The following is a 20,730-nucleotide window of genomic DNA, read 5'->3' on the forward strand; positions in this document are numbered from 1 at the left end:
TGTGCTCCACAGATACCCCATAACAGTGTCCTCCACAGATCCACCATAACAACGTCCTCCACAGGTCCCCCATAACAGCGTCCTCCACAGATCACCCATAACAGTACCATGCACATATAACCCATAACTATGTCATACCCATCCGCGTAAGCTGCTCATTTGTGAAAATGAGATTAAATATACCTCGAGTACAATTCCATTAAAATATTAAATTGGATATCGTTATCGCAATGTTTCTTCCAATAATGGTATTCTATCAAAATTCCTATATCGTGCAGCACTATTAATTTTTTTTTGATTTTTTATTACTAGTAAATCTATTTAATTAGACTTTTAAATTATATTTATAAAATAAATAGAATTACCAATATACTGTTGTCTTCTTCTTCTACAATGCGTTGTACGATTTCGTAGTTGCTAGCAATAATAATTTCTGAATTTTGACCACTACTGATAGTAATAAAAACTTCATCTGAATCATCGTGACCAGTAGATTCCTTTAATAAATAATTGTTATAAAAAAAAATAAGCATCATGTGAATTTAATAAATAAAAAATAAAAATTTATAAAAATATTTATAACACTCTTACGGCTTTCAAATACTCATATCAGGGAAAGTGTTGCTAATTATGAATATTGTAATTTTTTAAAACAGAAATACAATAAAAGCTTTTTTAAAATATATACAATTTTAAAAAAATGGGTTTAAAATTTATTTATTTACCAAAAATCTTAGTCTAAATTTCATTCCAAAAAATATATTATAATTATTAGATACATTAACAAAGTATTTACAGTTTGACATTTTTTTATATCCTTACTGATCAAAGTTGTTCCCATGTGTAAAATTAAAATTCTGGGAATGTTATCTTAAAATTTAATCTTACTAGTGTACTGGTAGAATTATTTTCCGCAATCTCAACCACCTTTTCTTCACTGTTCTTCTCATCTATTCCTTTATTTTCCTTTCAAAAAAAATTTTTTTTTTAGTCTTACATGATATATAACTCATTAGATACACAAGAAATATAATAAAAATACACTCGGATTATAAAAATATACTTACCATTGTACTATTTAAATATAATAAGATTAATACAATTTGCAAATGAAATTTTATATTGCCTAAACGGAATATTGATGCGATTTAAAATTAGGGAAAAAAATATAAAAATATTATTTAATAATATAATATAATAAAAATAATTCATTTTTTTAAAAACATATATATGACAAACGCAATCTAATATTTATTTTCAAAATAAATGTAGTACCCTATATATTAATATATTTTTTTTAATTATATAAAATTTGACATAAAAAATAGCAAATAAATTTTTTTTTAAATATTACATGGTGTTTGTATAATCTCATTATGCTTTACAAAAGTATTACAAATTACTTTAAAAAATCTGACTTCCTTATATAATTACAATACCATTTATATGTGTAAAAAATAAATAATACTGTATTCCAAAACGAAAAACTGTAATAATTAACAATCTTATACCATCAAAAAAAGATAATTAATAATAATAATAATATTAAAAAAATGTAAATAAGCAACATGAAATTGATAAAAAAATTCTCAACAGATAAGTGATAGCTAAATAAAAAATATAAAAAATATATAAAACCGTTCTACATACAATGATAAAAAACTGTACAATAAGTTATATCATGTCCGTTTATATTAATAAAAAAAGATTTTTTTTTTTAATTTGTAAATATATTAATATATTATTTTATACATTTAGAATTTCCTTAATTATTTTTAATCTAATAAATGTTTATTATAGTAATAGAATATTAGCAATTATTACAATAAAATTATGAATATAATTTTATTATTTCTTTTTGTTTAAATATTTTTGAAAAATTTATTACATCTAATTTATTTATAAAATATTATTATTATGAAAGTTTAAAATATTGTTTAAAAATATATATATATAAATTAAATATATATATTAAAACATTTTTTTTTTAAATTGAAATAAAAATTACTTGATGTGTATAATATATTTTTTGGTATTTTTGGGTATTTTTTTAAAAAATATTTTAAAATATTTAATTAAATTTACTAATTATTAAATTTTTTCAATTAAATAAAAATTTATTTTTACATATTTTAACAATTTTATTTTTATTGAAAGATTAACATTATTATAAAATAAACAAATTTATAAATAAAAAGTTAAATAAAAAATTACATTTAAATTTAAAAAAAATATAAATTTTATTAAACAAAATATTAGTATATAAAAGTAATAAAAAGTTATTAAATTTTTTATTTAAATATATAATTTTAATAATTTATTAAATATATTCTATTATATTTTTCATAATACATAATAAAAATATAATATAAAAAATTAAACTTTAAAATAATTAATAAAAAAAAAAAAAATTCAATTAAATTTATATGTAATATTAATAAATATATTATAAAAAATAAAATGTATTTTTCAAAAGATTATAAAATTTTATATGTTTTTAATAAATTAATAATAAAAAATTAAAATTTTGATCAGCATATATAAATATAAAATACATTTTTCTGTTTACATTTAAAAACTAAAGTATAAATATATATATATATATATATATATATATATTTTTTTTTTTTACACTCAAATTTTATACACAGATGTGAAAGTATTTTATACAAAACACAACTGTGGGAAATTTATGTCTGAGTTTATATATTTATCTATAATAGTATTTTTATATAACTATTATGAAATTTATATAATAAATTAACTGCTATATATTTATATAAGATTATAGATAAATATAGATAGATAGACATAATATATATATATATATATATATTATCTCTATCTATTTATATATACTCCTAATATATCATTAATATATATATATATATATATATATATTTATATATATGCCCATTTAATATTCTGATCGTTGGTGGTAAAGTGGTTTATAAAAATAAAAAAACAAAGATTTCATTCCAATCATTTGATTTAAAATTGCTTTATTAATATTATTATATCTCTCATTCAATCGTTGGTGGTATAAGTGGAAATTATCACTAAATAATTACCTAATCCGAAGATCCAGCGACGATCGTCCACAATGCTTCCTCCTCTGCTTGCTGCCGGGCGTCGTCTGTCCCTCGGAGCACTATGACGTCATCGGCGCATGCGCAGTTGAGATGTCTGAGCTGGGAGCGGTCAGACATTCACTGCGCATGCGCCGAATACAGCCACGCATGGCGCATGCGCGAGAATTCGTCCGCTGCGTCACAAGGAGGATCGCATTCCTAAGGACATGGGCGGGCTGGAGGGGCGCGCTGGGCGGCGGCAGTTTGTGAAGGTAGACGGAGCCTCTAGATGCTAATGATGCCCCCATAGCACCTAGAGGCTCATTAGCATATTAATAAAAGTTCTTTTTTTAGCAAAACGGCTGCCCCAAAAGCAATTATATTAGGATGGTTTGGCAGAGCAGACACTAGCGGATCGCTAGTGTCTGACAGCTAATTATGTGAAACGAAGTGATAGAAACCCTTTAACCATCAATAGTGTGGTTATTTTTTGGCCATATAATACATCAGGGGCAAGCTGAGCCTGTCACCCAAGTGCATTTAACCATCAAAAGTGTGGTTATTTTTTGCTATATCCTACATCAGGGTCAAGCTTTCATCAAGTGCATTTAACCATCAATAGTGTGGTTATTTTTTGGCCATATACTACATCAAGGGCAAGCTGAGCCTGTCACCCAAGTGCATTTAACCATCAATAGTGTGGTTATTTTTTGCTATATCCTACGTCAGGGTCAAGCTTTCATCAAGTGCATTTAACCATCAATAGTGTGGTTATTTTTTGGCCATATACTACATCAGGGGCAAGCTGAGCCTGTCACCCAAGTGCATTTAACCATCAATAGTGTGGGGTTTTTTTTCTATATCCTACATCAGGGTCAAGCTTTCATCAAGTGCATTTAACCATCAATAGTGTGGTTATTTTTTGGCCATATACTACATCAGGGGCAAGTTGAGCCTGTCACAAAGTGCATTTAACCATCAATAGTGTGGTTATTTTTTGGCCATATACTACATCAGGGGCAAGTTGAGCCTGTCACCCAGCGCCTAAAAAATAGGCCTCACATTTATATTCATCCAAATCTGTCATTACTGCTTTAGCTGGTCAAGTTATTTAGTGTCCGTCAAAGCACAGTTTTTGTTCTGGGTTGAAATACAATTCCCAATTTTGCAATTCTCAAAATTAGTGGTTTCTGCTGTATCAGGCCTACTTTAAATCTATCCCTAAAAGGGTATATTAGATTCAAGGTGCTGATAGGGTAATTCTCAAGAACTTCACACACACGCTACAGTGCAGATCCAAGTCTAATTCTGTGATTAAACGTATACCTGTCACCCAGCGCCTAAAAAATAGGCCTCACATTTATATTCATCCAAATCTGTCATTACTGTTTTAGCTGGTCAAGTTATTTAGTGTCTGTCAAAGCACAGTTTTTGTTCTGAGTTGAAATACAATTCCCAATTTTGCAATTCTCAAAATTAGTGGTTTCTGCTGTATCAGGCCTACTTTAAATCTATCCCTAAAAGGGGATATTAGATTCAAGGTGCTGATAGGGTAATTCTCAAGAACTTCACACACACGCTACAGTGCAGATCCAAGTCTAATTCTGTCCGTAAACGTATACCTGTCACCCAGCGCCTAAATAATAGGCCTCAAATTTATATTCAGCTAAATCTGTCATTACTGGTGTGCCTGTATTAAGGTAATACGGTACCTAAATAGATAGCCAGATAGTGTTAGGTGTCTGTAAAAAAAGGCCTGAATTTGAATTCAATACATTGGCCCGAATAATATTTTTCTTATTGTGGTGAACGGTAACAACGAGGAAAATATCTAGTAAGGGATGCGGACGCGGACATGGTCGTGGTGGTGTTAGTGGACCCTCTGGTGCTGGGAGAGGACGTGGCCGTTCTGCCACAGCCACACGCCCTAGTGTACCAACTACTTCAGTTCCCAGGAGCCGCCAGAATTTACAGCCATATTTGGTGGGGCCCAATGCCGTTCTAAGGATGGTAAGGCCTGAGCAGGTACAGGCATTAGTCAATTGGGTGGCCGACAGTGCATCCAGCACGTTCACATTATCTCCCACCCAGTCTTCTGCAGAAAGCGCACAGATGGCGCCTGAAAACCAAGCCCATCAGTCTGTCACATCACCCCCATGCATATCAGGGAAACTGTCTGAGCCTCAAGTTATGCAGCAGTCTCTTATGCTGTTTGAAGACTCTGCTGGCAGGGTTTCCCAAGGGCATCCACCTAGCCCTTCCTCAGCGGTGGAAGACATAGAATGCACTAACGCACAACCACTTATGTTTCCTGATGATGAGGACATGGGAATACCACCTCAGCACGTCTCTGAAGATGACGAAACACAGGTTCCAACTGCTGCGTCTTTCTGCAGTGTGCAGACTGAACAGGAGGTCAGGGATCAAGACTGGGTGGAAGACAATTCAGGGGACGATGAGGTCCTAGATCCCACATGGAATGAAGGTCTTGCCACTGACTTTCACAGTTCGGAGGAAGAGGCAGTGGTGAGACCGAGCCAACAGCGTAGCAAAAGACAAAGAGGGAGCAGTGGGCAAAAGCAGAACACCCGCTGCCAAGAGACTCCGCCTGCTACTGACCGCCGCCATCTGGGACCGAGCACCCCAAAGGCAGCTTCAAGGAGTTCCCTGGCATGGCACTTTTTCAAACAATGTGCTGACGACAAGACCCGAGTTGTTTGCACGCTGTGCCATCAGAGCCTGAAGCGAGGCATTAACGTTCTGAACCTTAGCACAACCTGCATGACCAGGCACCTGCATGCAAAGCATGAACTGCAGTGGAGTAAACACCTTAAAAACAAGGAAGTCACTCAGGCTCCCCCTGCTACCTCTTCTGCTGCTGCCGCCTCGGCCTCTTCCGCTGCTGCCGCCGCCTCGGCCTCTTCCTCTGCCTCTGGAGGAACGTTGGCACCTGCCGCCCAGCAAACATGGGATGTACCACCAACACCACCACCTGCGTCACCAAGCATCTCAACCATGTCACACGGCAGCGTTCAGCTCTCCATCTCACAACCTTTGAGAGAAAGCGTAAATTCCCACCTAGCCACCCTCGATCCCTGGCCCTGAATGCCATCATTTCTAAACTACTGGCCTATGAAATGCTGTCATTTAGGCTGGTGGACACAGATAGCTTTAAACAGCTCATGTCGCTTGCTGTCCCACAGTATGTTGTTCCCAGCCGGCACTAATTCTCCAAGAGAGCCGTGCCTTCCCTGCACAACCAAGTATCCGATTAAATCAAGTGTGCACTGCGCAACGCCATCTGTGGCAAGGTCCACCTAACCACAGATACGTGGACCAGTAAGCACGGCCAGGGACTCTATATCTCCCTAACTGCACACTGGGTAAATGTAGTGGCGGCTGGGCCCCAGGCGGAGAGCTGTTTGGCGCACGTCCTTCCGCCGCCAAGGATCGCAGGGCAACATTCTTTGCCTCCTGTCTCCTCCTCCTCCTACTCAGCTTCCTCCTCCTCTTCTTCCACCTGCTCATCCAGTCAGCCACACACCTTCACCACCAACTTCAGCACAGCCCGGGGTAAACGTCAGCAGGCCGTTCAGAAACTCATATGTTTGGGGGACAGGCCCCACACCGCACAGGAGTTGTGGGGGGGTATAGAACAACAGACCGACGAGTGGTTGCTGCCGGTGAGCCTCAAGCCCGGCCTGGTGGTGTGCGATAATGGGCAAAATCTTGTTGCAGCTCTGGGACTAGCCGGTTTGACGCACATCCCTTGCCTGGCGCATGTGCTGAATTTGGTGGTGCAGAAGTTCATTCACAACTACCCCACCATGTCAGAGCTGCAGCATAAAGTGTGGGCCGTCTGTTCGCGCTTCCGTCGTTCACATCCTGCCGCTGCTCGCCTGTCTGCGCTACAGCGTAACTTCGGCCTTCCCGCTCACCGCCTCATATGCGACGTGCCCACCAGGTGGAACTCCACCTTGCACATGCTGGACAGACTGTGCGAGCAGCAGCAGGCCATAGTGGAGTTTCAGCTGCAGCACGCACGGGTCAGTCGCACTGCGGAACAGCACCACTTCACCACCAATGACTGGGCCTCCATGCGAGACCTGTGTGCCCTGTTGCGCTGTTTCGAGTACTCCACCAACATGGCCAGTGGCGATGACGCCGTTATCAGCGTTACAATACCACTTCTATGTCTCCTTGAGAAAACACTTAGGGCGATGATGGAAGAGGAGGTGGCCCAGGAGGAGGAGGAGGAAGAGGGGTCATTTTTAGCACTTTCAGGCCAATCTCTTCGAAGTGACTCAGAGGGAGGTTTTTTGCAACAGCAGAGGCCAGGTACAAATGTGGCCAGACAGGGCCCACTACAGGAGGACGAGGATGAGGAGGAGGTGGAGGAGGATGAGGATGAAGCATGTTCACAGCGGGCTGGCACCCAACGCAGCTCGGGCCCATTACTGGTGCGTGGCTGGGGGAAAACGCAGGACGATGATAATACGCCTCCCACAAAGGACAGCTTGTCCTTACCTCTGGGCAGCCTGGCACACATGATCGACTACATGCTGCAGTGCCTGCGCAACGACAGCAGAGTTGCCCACATTTTAACGTGTGCGGACTACTGGGTTGCCACCCTGCTGGATCCACGGTACAAAGACAATGTGCCCACCTTACTTCATGCACTGGAGCGTGATAGTAAGATGCGCGAGTACAAGCGCACGTTGGTAGACACGCTACTGAGAGCATTCCCAAATGTCACAGGGGAACAAGTGGAAGCCCAAGGCAGAGGAGGAGCAAGAGGTCGCCAACACAGCTGTGTCACGGCCAGCTCCTCTGAGGGCAGGGTTAGCATGGCAGAGATGTGGAAAAGTTTTTTCACCACGCCACAGCTAACTGCACCACCACCTGATACGGAACCTGTTAGCAGGAGGCAACATTTTACTAACATGGTGGAACAGTACCTGTGCACACCCCTCCACTGACTGATGGTTCGGGCCCATTCAACTTCTGGGTCTCCAAATTGTCCACGTGGCCAGAGCTAGCCTTTTATGCCTTGGAGGTGCTGGCCTGCCCGGCGGCCAGCGTTTTGTCTGAACGTGTATTCAGCACGGCAGGCGGCGTCATTACAGACAAACGCAGCCGCCTGTCTACAGCCAATGTGGACAAGCTGACGTTCATAAAAATGAACCAGGCATGGATCCCACAGGACCTGTCCATCCCTTGTGCAGATTAGACATTAACTACCTCCATTTAACAATATATTATTGTACTCCAGGGCACTTCCTCATTCAATCCTATTTTTATTTTCATTTTACCATTATATTGCGGGGCAACCCAAAGTTGAATGAACCTCTCCTCTGTCTGGGTGCCGGGGCCTAGAAAATATCTGACAGTGGCCTGTTCCAGTGGTGGGTGACATGAAGCCTGATTCTCTGCTATGACATGAAGACTAATTCTCTGCTGACATGAAGCCTGAATCTCTGTTATGGGACCTCTCTCCTCTGCCTGGGTGCCTGGGCCTAAATATGTGACAATGGACTGTTCCAGTGGTGGGTGACGTGAAGCCTGATTCTCTGCTATGACATGAAGACTGATTCTCTGCTGACATGAAGCCTGAATCTCTGTTATGGGACCTCTCTCCTCTGTCTGGGTGGCGGGGCCTAAAAATATCTGACAGTGGCCTGTTCCAGTGGTGGGTGACATGAAGCCTGATTCTCTGCTATGACATGAAGACTGATTCTCTGCTGACATGAAGCCTGAATCTCTGTTATGGGACCTCTCTCCTCTGTCTGGGTGCCGGGGCCTAAATATATGACAATGGACTGTTCCAGTGGTGGGTGACATGAAGCCTGATTCTCTGCTATGACATGAAGACTGATTCTCTGCTGACATGAAGCCTGAATCTCTGTTATGGGACCTCTCTCTTCTGTCTGGGTGCCGGGGCCTAAATATATGACAATGGACTGTTCCAGTTTTGGGTGACGTGAAGCCTGATTCTCTGCTATGACATGAAGACTGATTCTCTGCTGACATGAAGCCTGATTCTCTGCTATGGGACCTCTCTCCAATTGATATTGGTTAATTTTTATTTATTTTATTTTTATTTTTATTCATTTCCCTATCCACATTTGTTTGCAGGGGATTTAACTACATTTTGCTGCCTTTTCCAGCCCTCTAGCCCTTTCCTGGGCTGTTTTACAGCCTTTTTAGTGCCGAAAAGTTTGGGTCCCCATTGACTTCAATGGGGTTCGGGTTCGGGACGAAGTTCGGGTCGGGTTCGGATCCCGATCCCGATCATTTCCGGGAAGTTCGGCCGAACTTCTCGAACCCGAACATCCAGGTGTTCACTCAACTCTAGTAGTGAGGATTGTTGTAGGAAAAAATTGTCTATTCTGTGGTAGGAGTTATGCAGAGTTGAATATAGGGTGTAATCGCGATCTGTGGGGTGATCAAAACGCCATACATCTCTTAGGAAGAGAAGTTGGAGGGAATTTTTTCTATGATTGATTGCACTGTGAGATAAAGCAGACTTACCAGTGGACGTGTCTAACAAAGGATCTAGAGCTAGATTAAGGTCCCCGCCAACTACCAACAGTCCCTGTGATATGCCATTTATCAGTGTAAGGACGTCACGTAACCAAGGGGCTTGTTTTATATTTGGGGCATATAGATTAGCTAACGTGACTGGTATACCTTCTAGCTTTCCGATTAAGATCAAGAATCTGCCATCCTTGTTTTTTTGTTGGAGGTCTAAGTCAAAAGATACACGCTTCGAAAATGCAATGGCTACTCCCTTTGAATTCTTGGTAGGAGTGTGGGAATGATACCATATGTTAAAGAAGTGCCCTCGCAGAGCCGGTGTCTTTTCTTCCGGAAAGTGGGTTTCTTGAAGGAAGATAATATCTGAGTGGGCTTTTTTCAAAGCGTGTAGGATTTGACTGCGTTTTACTGCTGCATTAAGACCTCTAACATTATAAGAGGTAAATTTTATGTTAGCCATATGAAAGTGAGTTTAAACTGTATCTTTGGAGAAAGTGTGGACTGAAGAAAATTTTGTTGGATATGCCCAGCGCCTTTGGGGGTTAAAGAGGTGGGTGTCGGGGGGGGGGGGAAGAAATGATTGGGTGTGGAAAGGGTTTAGAACCATGAGAAACATGCAAGTATCAACATAGCCAGATAAAGATATCAAAGCTGATAAAAACCTATGACAAAATTTCACAATCATGTAAACTGATAGCCATGAGGGCTGAAAAAAGCACTGTTGTGTGAGTGATGAACAAACAAACATAAATAGAGAATGTTGGTATTGCCTATAAGGCCCAAAGCCCTCAAACAGAGAGGAGTGGAACTTATAAGGTGGCTCGGTGGGGGAGCCACCTGGTCTCTAGGATTCTTGGTATTAGGAGGGCGGAAGTGTCAGGACCGAAGCAATGGGAGACGGAGGTAACCCATCGTCCCGGTCCCCCTCCCAGTGACCAGGCAATATCATCTTGTAGTAGAGTGACATATGGCATATATGACAGAGTGAATATTAAGAGACAACATTCTATATACTTTATGATCTGCCTAAAGAGGCAGTGGGGTGGAGGGGTGGAGGGGTGGAGGGGAGGAGGGAGGGACCCGAGTGCCAGGCTGCTCTGTCTCCATAAAAGACCGAGATGCCTGGGCTAAATGAGAATTTTGGAGAAAGTGAGAATCAAAAAGGATAATATCTCACCAGATCGGGGCCTCCCCAGTCCCAGCCTCCGCAAAGGGAACACTAACAATATAGCAATAATCAACCGAGAACAATAATGATTATATCTTAGTGAATCCCAAAATGAGTATGTCACCCAGCTTCAATGGGCTTCAGGTCGGGTCCATCTCGATTCTTCTGGGGGTCATCTTCCCTTGTCTCTTCCGATTTTTATTTCTTCTTTCTGATCCTGCGGATTCCCAAGGAGTGGGTGGAGGGATCATAGGTAGACCTGTGAGGTCCTGGATCGGGGACCAATCTGGGATGTCAACGTATTGATATTAAGTTGTGTGAGGAGATCTGGTAACTCCATATGATTTCTAAGGACATATCTTTTACCCTCGTGTGAGAGAGATAAGCCAAAGGGGAAAAGCCATTTGTATGGGATGTTTCTTCTCCGCAGGATTTCTGTGAGAGGCCTCAGGATGTTTCTTTTAGAAAGTGTGACTCTTGCCAGGTCTTGAAAAATAGAGATCGCAGAGCCCTCTAGTGGGTTAGGAGGGTTTGTGCGAGCTAGTCGTAATATGTCATCCCTAACTTTGGAATGAAACAGACGACAGATAACGTCCCTGGGGGGTTCTTTTGGTGTAGGTTTGGCTCTGAGGGATCTGTGGGCCCTTTCAATGGTTATCTCCAGAGGGTAGTTATCTCCTAAGATTGCCATGAAGATTTGTTTAACAGTGTCAGTTAGGGTCTCTGGAAGGAAAGACTCTGGAATTCCCTTGATCCGTAAGTTGTTACGTCCAGCACGATTTTCTTGATCCTCCATCCAATTTACAATCTTATTCATATGTGATTGGCAGGAGGTGAATGAGATTGTTGCTGCTTCAGTGTAGGAGACAATTTGAGATTGGACGTTCTCTAGTTGTTCGACTCTGCTTCCAATGCTCCTGACATCTTGCTTTATGTCTTGTAATTCTTTGAGCACTGGTTCCAAGGCCTTAGAGAGGGCTTTTCCCAGGAAGTTTCTTGAAATTGGGAGGCTCCTATCCTCTTGAAATTCTTCCGTATCGCTATCCATGTCTGAGGTATCCCGTGATGTGTGGACACGTTTTTTATCTTCTGTAGGAATCTGTGCAGTGGTGTGTTTGGTTGACCCTCATTGGCCAGTCAATGAGAGATTATGATAACATTGTGCTCCAGTAAACTAGTTCGCTTGCAGTAATGTCACTGTAGCGTGAGAAAAATTGGGTCAGGGGCCCTTTAAGAGACAGATTTGTCGGTCTCTAAACAGAGACCTGTAAAAATTTAGGCTTGGCCTATATAAATTTAGTGTAAATGCCGGGGAAAGCGATTATATTATTACCTGAATGAAGAGGTGATGCAGTGTAAAGCAGGTGTGAGCGTCTAATCCACTTTGCTGCTTTCTCTATCTCCTGCTTGCAGCCCGGTGACTGACACTTCTTTTCAGCTGTGTGATTAGTTAGGAGGTAGTTGCACACCTATTGCTTTAGCTAATTGATCCACAGTAGTGTTAGGAATCCCTCCTGATTGCAGGCAGCAGCCTTAAGATTCTTATGTGAACAGTCCTGTGCTAAGGCACAAAGTCCTGAGCCCTACTCTCACCACAGTCTGGGGCCCGATTATAGAATTTAGCTGAATGAGCTTACCGGCAAGATAGGTGTCCCCAGCAGATGGTCTTAGCCTGTAGGTGAGGGATCTTTTCCGGTGCGGCGACTGTAATAATCGCAGGACTGCTGTTGAATAGTCAGGAGTGCCTCCGGTGCTTGAATCGGATATCTGACTCCTCCGGAACTGTCAATCAGGGTGTCGGTAGCTTGGTATTGCGGCGATTCGTCTTCACTCTGTTTAGCAGGTATGTTCTGAATCTTGCCAGCTTATTCGCAGTTATCTGATTATATTCCGGACCATAGGTTACCAGTGAATCGTCACTGCTGCTGCGATCCTTTATAGCTGGCGGCAATTTAATACTGGCACTTTCTTGTTCGCGGCAGTACCGGCAGCTATTTCTCTTGATGTAGAAAGACTCACTTTTTGCCATCTGGTCTCTAGGAGGCTTGTAGCTGTCAGCACTGAAGCGACCAGGCCGCTGAATCACCGGAGTGCGTCACAAGGTTCTGTTGATCCAAGCCTCGTGGGCGGGAAAGTTCAGCTTGATTATAAAGATTCTAACACTATCCAGTGCAGTGTCGAGAGATTATCCTTTCTAAAGATGAATCAGGCATGAATCAGCCAGGATTTCCACACACTGGTGCCTGATGCTGCCATCTTCTACTACTTCCACACACCATCTTGTGCTGTTACTGTCACTGCTGCTGCCCCACACCTCCCCATTCTGTGACTTGGCCACAATGTTGACTCTTCATGCTGTTGCTACCCTCCCCACTCTGTGATGGGGCCAATATGTTGACTCCTTATGCTGTGGCCACCCTCTTCACTCTGTGACTGGGTCGCTATGTTGACTCCAAATGCTGCTGCCACCCTCACCATTCTGTGACGGGGCCACTAGTGTCCCTGTTTGGTCTTGTTGACATCACCGTTTATTTTACCCTTCTGATCTGGTCAGAAGAACTGGAAAATGAAAAAAACAACATGTATACATATCTTTGGAGCATTTATAAGGCCTCTATCACATGGTCAGTATTTTGCATCTGGATTTGATCATACTTTGGAAGCCAAAAGCAGGAGCAGGTCCAAAACACAGAAAATAAATATTTCCAACATGTGCCATCTCTGTTCTGGACCCACTCCTGTTTTTGCCTTACCAATACTGATCAAATACTGATGCAAAAAAACTGACCAAATTCTGACAGTGTGATAGAGGACTTTAAACTTCCTTTCCATCTGAATAAAATCGATTTCAGAGGAAAATGGCCAAAACTCATGCAAATTGAGAATGAGGCCTCTATCACAGAGTCAGTATTTTGTATCAGGATTTGATCATGATTTGGAAGCCACAGCAGGAGTGGGTCCAAAATACAGTAGACATGCAAGTATTCCCATCATGTGTCATAACTGTTTTGAACCCACTACAGTTTTTTTGGCCTTTCAAATACTGATCAATTACTGACCAAATACTGACCATATGAGAAGGGAAAAATAAACAGTGATGTCAACACAAACTTACTGCCTACACCCTCCCAACTCTGTCATGGGGCCACTATTTGTATCAGCAGGTAACAGAATAGGTTCTCTAGCAATCTATGTGGAATCAACAGATGGTGTTTCACGCTATTGTAGATTCTTGGGCCACTGCATAGTTAAGTACGTTATACCTGACGCTAACCTTGATCTGTAGAGCTGAGTTCACACTTCAGTTATTTGGTCAGTTTTTGACTTGTAACTGACCAAATGATTGAAGTGTCAACTGAGTCTAAGAGTGGTGCCTGTCACCTGCCTGTCATAATGACACACAGTAACTGTTTCACTACCACAACACACTAGCTATGCATGTTTCTGCTATGCACAGTGATGTACACCAAGATACACTCTCCCTGCAGGGTGGCAAATAGCTGATTTATAACGCGCTTTGTAACAAATTAATTCGGATCGACTTACATTTTTTGGGGAAAAATTCAGCAAAGCGTCTAAATTTTCTTTTTTTAAACTTTGCTCATCTCTAGTGATTATTATAAATCCCTTTATAATCTTAAAGATAACCTTATGAAAATGCAACCAACCGAGACAAAAATTAAATCCTTTCTAGAATATATGAATCTACCTTCACTTACTTCTTCCCAACTAGAAACTCTTAATGCTAAAATAACCATTTAAGAAGTACCGTATGTCACTTAAAATGAAAAAATCCCCTAGGCCAGAAGGCTTATTAACCACACAGAGCTCCTTCTCTAAAGAGATGTTACAATTAGAGATGAGCGAATTTTTGAAAAATTTGATTGATCCGGTTTGCGGAATTTAATCTTGCGCCGAATCGCGTTAAAAAAACATCTATTTCCTGGCTGCAGAGAGCCTTTATAATTGTGTAGAACACTGTACCTTGCAGTAACACGCATAGGGAGTCTGCTCTGGTAGTGAAATAATACTGTGAGTCAGACATGAAGATGGCAGGCGTCGCTCTTAAAATCACTGCACACTTCACTTATTTGGGCAGTCATGGGGCCAAAACTGACCAAATGAACTGAGCCTTGCAGGTCGATGTTAGCGCCAAGAAGAAGCGCACCCCTTTTACACTGTAGTCAGCTGATTCCACATAGATGTCTACAGAACCTGTTCTATTAAACGCTTATACAAGTGCAGCGTACTCAAGTTGTGTGCAGTAGGTGTTTCTGGGTGATGTAGTGCAATATACACTAACCTGGTACAGCTGACTCTCTGCAAGGGCAGGTATAGGTAGAAATAGTTTGTGACGCCAGTGCCAAGTAAACGGTGGCACGCCGTTTGCGGATGCAGGAATAAATTGAGGAAACGTAGTATTAAAACAGAACTCCAACTTTAGTAGTTTTCCAGCAGAGACAATAGTGGAATCGCAGTTCCTTGGCATACAGTCGATTTTGCAATTCGGTCGATGCAGGCAATTCAGTTACAGCAAGGTAATTACAGAGTGTTGAACACAGGACTTGCAGCACAGGAGCTTGCACTCTATTTCTGTCTGATCCTGGAATATAGCATATCTTCACCAAGGCCCATTAACCTAGTTCTGGCTTTATCTTCTTGGCTATAGCTTTAATAAGTACCTCCTCTGTCTTTCTGAGTACCTCTTGCTTTCCTGATCTTTGCTTCTCTGTCTCTCTCAACTTCTGGACACTTCCTCAGGCTCTAGAAACTCCTGAGCTGTGGTCTAGACTGCCTTTTGCTTCCCTGTCTGGCCTTATATAAACTAGGGCTCTCTAGCTCCCTCTAGCGACTAGAAGCTGGAATGACACCCCTGCAGGCCTGTACATGCAAGTTTCACAGCAACAGGGAAACACATAGCATTGCATTACATGACATTTTATAAAACTGACATATACCAACTTCTCCATAACTAAGGAGGGACGACAGCACACCAAGTGACACTTTGGTAGTGACGGGTATTACAGTCCCCGTACACTACATACCCCACTGCTTTAAGCTGAGTACGACCTCGTACTCCATCATGGGTCGCCCAACTGGAATCTCTACCTGAAATAGAAAATAGAGACATGCAGGCATACATACATGTAATTCATCTGCATTTACATTTACATCAGGTCCAATTGGCAAAGGTGAAGGGTAGTGACAAGGGGCGTCGTTCTCTTCTCTCAGGATAATGAATGGAACGGGGGCGCTGACCTGGCACAGCGTAAGATTATAACCAGGATAGTCCATGACAATGAATAAGTCCATGATAGAACAGCAAAATAACGGAACTACCCAGGAGTTTCCCGTGGGTGTATCACAGGCAAGGGCTCACGTGGAGGAGTCCATTCTTGCGCACAAATGTCAAGTAAGGTATTGCCCGTGGCAACTGTTTGGGAGGAGACACCACCAGAATAATCAAAGTCTCCTAAACGGACTGGCGGGCGTCCCCTGGTCATCCGGGTAGACCTTCTCAAAACAGGGGTCTCCTCTTCCCTTAGCAACGAGGTAGAAGGGAGAGGAGCAACAGGAGGGTCTCCATCCGTGAGACCTCGGTCAGGAACAACTGGAACAACAGGAACAACTGGAACAACTGGAACAACAGGAACAACAATATCCACTACAGGGGGAACTGGATCCAGGGCATCTTGAACCGGCTCTTCTGGAGGTGAAACTACAGTAGGTGCCGGAGCAGGCACCAGCAAGTTCAACCACGGTGTCAGAAGCCAATGCATGGGATCAGCGTCATACCTGAGATTACTGACAGCCTGCATAGGATCCTCGGGCTGTAGTGCTGACTCTGACACAGGATATTCAGATCCAGAACTCTCGTCGATAGGTTCTGGTGTCAGGCAGAGCTTTAACCGGTTTCGGTGTACAATTTGGGATCCCTTGTCTTCCCGGGTGATCTCATAAGTGTGAGTTCCAACATTTGGGATTGCAGTGACAACATAGGGACTTCACTCCCACTTACTGTCCAATTTGCTGGTACGACGGTTATTCTTTAACCATACCACGGCCCCTATTGTCAAGGGTTCTGCATGGGCTGCTTGATCATAGTCCCTCTGCTGTCGGTCCCCAGCATAGTCCATACGTTCCTGAACAATGGCGTTGGCTGTATTCAATCGCCTTTGGTGCTCAGCAACCCAGTCGGTGTTAGGTAATGGGTTAATGCAATCAGGCACATGTATGTCCAATGAATGATCAGCAGGCAATGTCCCTTGGCGCCCAAACATCAAGTAAAAAGGGGTATACCCGGTGGAACAATGTATGGTATGATTGTATGTGAACATGAGCTGTGGCAACAGACTGGGCCAATCTCCTCTGTTTTCAGGAGGCACGGCCCTCAGCATCTCTATCAAGGTCTGATTCATTTTTTCACATAATCCGTTACCTTGAGGATGGTAGGCCGTTGTCCGGATCTTCTTACAGTTGTGTAAGCGGCACAGTTCATGGAACAGATGGGACTCAAAAGCAGGTCCTTGGTCGGTGAGGATCTTTTCTGGACACCCATAGGGCAGGAGGAAGTGCTTCCAGAACATTTCGGCTGTAGTCTTGGCTGTCTGGTCTCTCACAGGCACTGCTACAACAAACTTTGTGAAATGATCAATAATAGTCATGGCATAAGCATACCCTGAGCGACTAGGCTCCAGTTTTACATGGTCGATGGCGACAAGTTCAAGAGGACGGGTACTTACAATGGGTCTCAGTGGTGCCCTCTGATCATGGTGCTCACTTCGTTTCAAGGCACAGGCTACACACTCTCGACACCACTTCTCCATGTCTTCTCTCATGCCTACCCAGTAAAACCGCTGGCGGATAGTAGCCTCAGTCTTTTGGACCCCAAAGTGACCGAATTGATTGTGGTACATCTCCAACACCATACCTGCATCTCGTCGGGGTATGAGAATCTGGTGTACTCTTTCGTTGGACACTGGGTCTAGGCTTCTCCGTAGCAATAGGCCCTTTTGTATGAAGAGTTGATGGCGCTGTCTCCACAGTTTGATGAGCTCAGGATCTGCACTCTTACGCCGAATCCTCTCAGGGGCTCTGCCACTAGTAATGAAGTCCAACAACTCACCCAGCACTCTACTTTCAGACTGTAGTTTCACCCACCTTTCTTCTTTAGGATCAGGCCTACTGGAGGGTGAAGGAACTGCAGCTCTGTTATTGGTAGCTCGAGCCTGATCCTGTTGAGCAAATTTGTTATAGAAAGCCGGCATCTCTACATCTTCCCAAGCATCTCGCACATCATCAGGAGCTGTTTCTGTGGGAAGTCTGGATAAAGCATCAGCATTATCATTAGTACGTCCAGCACGATACTTTACAGAGAAATTATAATTGGCAAGGCGAGAGGCCCATCTCTGCTCCAAGGCTCCCAATTTAGCTGTATTTAGATGTGCCAGAGGGTTATTGTCAGTGAATGCAATGAACGGGGTGGCGGCTAGATAATCCTTGAATTTTTCCGTCACCGCCCACACTAATGCCAGGAACTCTAGTTTGAAGGAACTATAATTCTGGTCATTTTTCTCAGCTCCTTTCAGGGAGCGGCTTGCATATGCTATCACTCTCTCTTTTCCCTCTTGGATCTGGGCTAACACAGCTCCCAGGCCTCGCTTGCTAGCATCAGTATAGAGATGGAAGGGCTTGCTATAATCTGGATAACCTAACACTGGAGGCTCGGTCAGTTTCTTTTTTAGCAATTGGAACGCTATCTCTCTTTTCTCATTCCACTCAATGGGCACAGGAGTTCTAGGACTCTTTTTGGGTTGCCCCCTCAAGAGCTCCTGGATAGGATCAGCTATTTGAGCAAAATGGGGGATAAAACGTCTATAGTAGCCGGCAAAACCCAGGAAACTCCTCACCTCTTTGACGGTAGTAGGAACCGGCCAATTACGGACAGCTGCTAATTTATCAGGGTCAGGTTGCACTCCCTCTCCGCTTACTACATGCCCCAGGTATCTTACTGCAGGTTTGAGCAGGTGACACTTGGATGGCTTTACCTTCAAGCCATATTTGATAAGGATTTCAAATACTTCTGCCAAATGTTTCAGATGGTCTTCATATGTTTTTGAATACACAATGACGTCATCTAGATACAGCAGCACTGTTTCGAAGTTTTTGTGACCCAAACACCGCTCCATTAATCTCTGGAAAGTTCCTGGGGCATTACATAGCCCGAACGGCATACAATTGAATTCGAACAGGCCCATGGGAGTAGTGAAGGCAGTCTTTTCTCTATCTGCAGGGGCCATGGGTACTTGCCAGTAGCCACTGGTCAAGTCCAATGTGGAGAAATAGGCAGAGGAGCCCAGAGCAGTTAGTGACTCCTCAATGCGGGGCAGTGGGTATGCATCTTTGTGGGTTATTTGATTAATTTTCCTATAATCCACACAGAAACGGATACCACCGTCCTTCTTCTTTACAAGGACCAGGGGTGCAGCCCACGGACTACGGCTGTCCCGGATTACATTAGAGTCTTTCATCTCTTGGATCATTTCTTTTACAGTCTGATATGAAGTAGGTGGTAAGGGTCTGTATCTCTCCTTGATAGGAGGATGAGAGCCAGTAGGTATGGTGTGTTGTATGGCACTCACCTCTCCATAATCAGTGGCATGCTTACTGAAGGCCTGGTGGTGCTCCTTGACAAGCTGTATAATCCCTTCTTGTTGCCGTTGGGGGGTATTCTCGTCCCCGACATGGAGCTCTTCCCACCAGGGCACTTGTGGCTGGGTCCCCGGCGAACATCTGCTGTCTGCAGCTGGCGGCTTTTCTGTCACTGGAAGACGAATGATGTCTTGGAAGGACACCTGGGACAGCTGGGCAACAGGGCAATGCTTAGTAAGCGCAACAGGATGATTACTCAGGTTAATCAGACGGACAGGTACTTTACCTTGGGAGACGTTCACCAGGCACTTGGCAGCTCTCACATAAGGATAATCCTCCATCTGGATTGGTTCTACCAGGGCTGGATAATCTCGGCCTTCGACTCCCAGGACAGCACGACACCATAAAAGAGTTTGAGAATTAGGAGGCAAAGTCACAGGCTTAATATCACGGATCCTGGCAGTACAAATTTCTCCTTTCCCATTAGCAAACCTCTGCTGGGCACTTAACACAGTAATAGTCTTTTGAATCACCCTCCTGGATGCAGAGGAAGCTGTGGGCAAAGTCTGATGTAATACAGCAAGTATTTCTGAATAACAGTTCTTGAAGACATTGGTGCCTAGAATGACAGGATGTCCTCCTCTGTCACCGGCCTGCACTACGATCACTCCCTGTTGAGGTAGGGTGACTTCTCCCACCTGCAGGGTGGGTTCCCAGTATCCATGAACCTTTACTGGTTTGCCATTGCTGGCGATAATTTCCACCCAGGATTCAGGCGGTTGGGTCAACTGGTTGGTGTCCCAGAACTTTTCAAATGCCGGCAGCTGAATAGTAGTGACCTGAGACCCAGTATCTAATAGGGCTTCAAAGGGGATCCCGTTGATCTCTATATTGATTTTAGGATGGGATCCTACATAACGTGGCATCCAATTTGGATCCTCTGGACCTAGTGTTCTACCTCCCGAGGGGTGGTCCTCAGCCTCAGGGGTTGCCCGTTTAACTGCCAGCACGTGGATTCTGTGTGTCCCAGCTTTTTGCAGTATGTACACACGGGCTTCTTGCGACCTCTATTACGCCTCCCAGGATCCCTGAGGTGAGTCTCTTGGTAAGGAGGTGGGAACGGCCTAGGAGGTGACAGGAATTCTTCTTCTAGCATTATGGGTTTTTCCCATTCCTCTATTTTTCTGCACACTTTCTCTAGACTTTTAGTGAGGTGATTTACTTGCTCTGTCAGCATGGCAATAGTATCAGTAGCTGACACTTGAACAGCTTGGCCGGCCTCAGCTCGGTTAGTGACAAGCG

The sequence above is a fragment of the Bufo bufo genome, chromosome 5 (genome assembly GCF_905171765.1).
Source record: "Bufo bufo chromosome 5, aBufBuf1.1, whole genome shotgun sequence".
NCBI classification, from domain to species: Eukaryota; Metazoa; Chordata; class Amphibia; order Anura; family Bufonidae; genus Bufo; species Bufo bufo.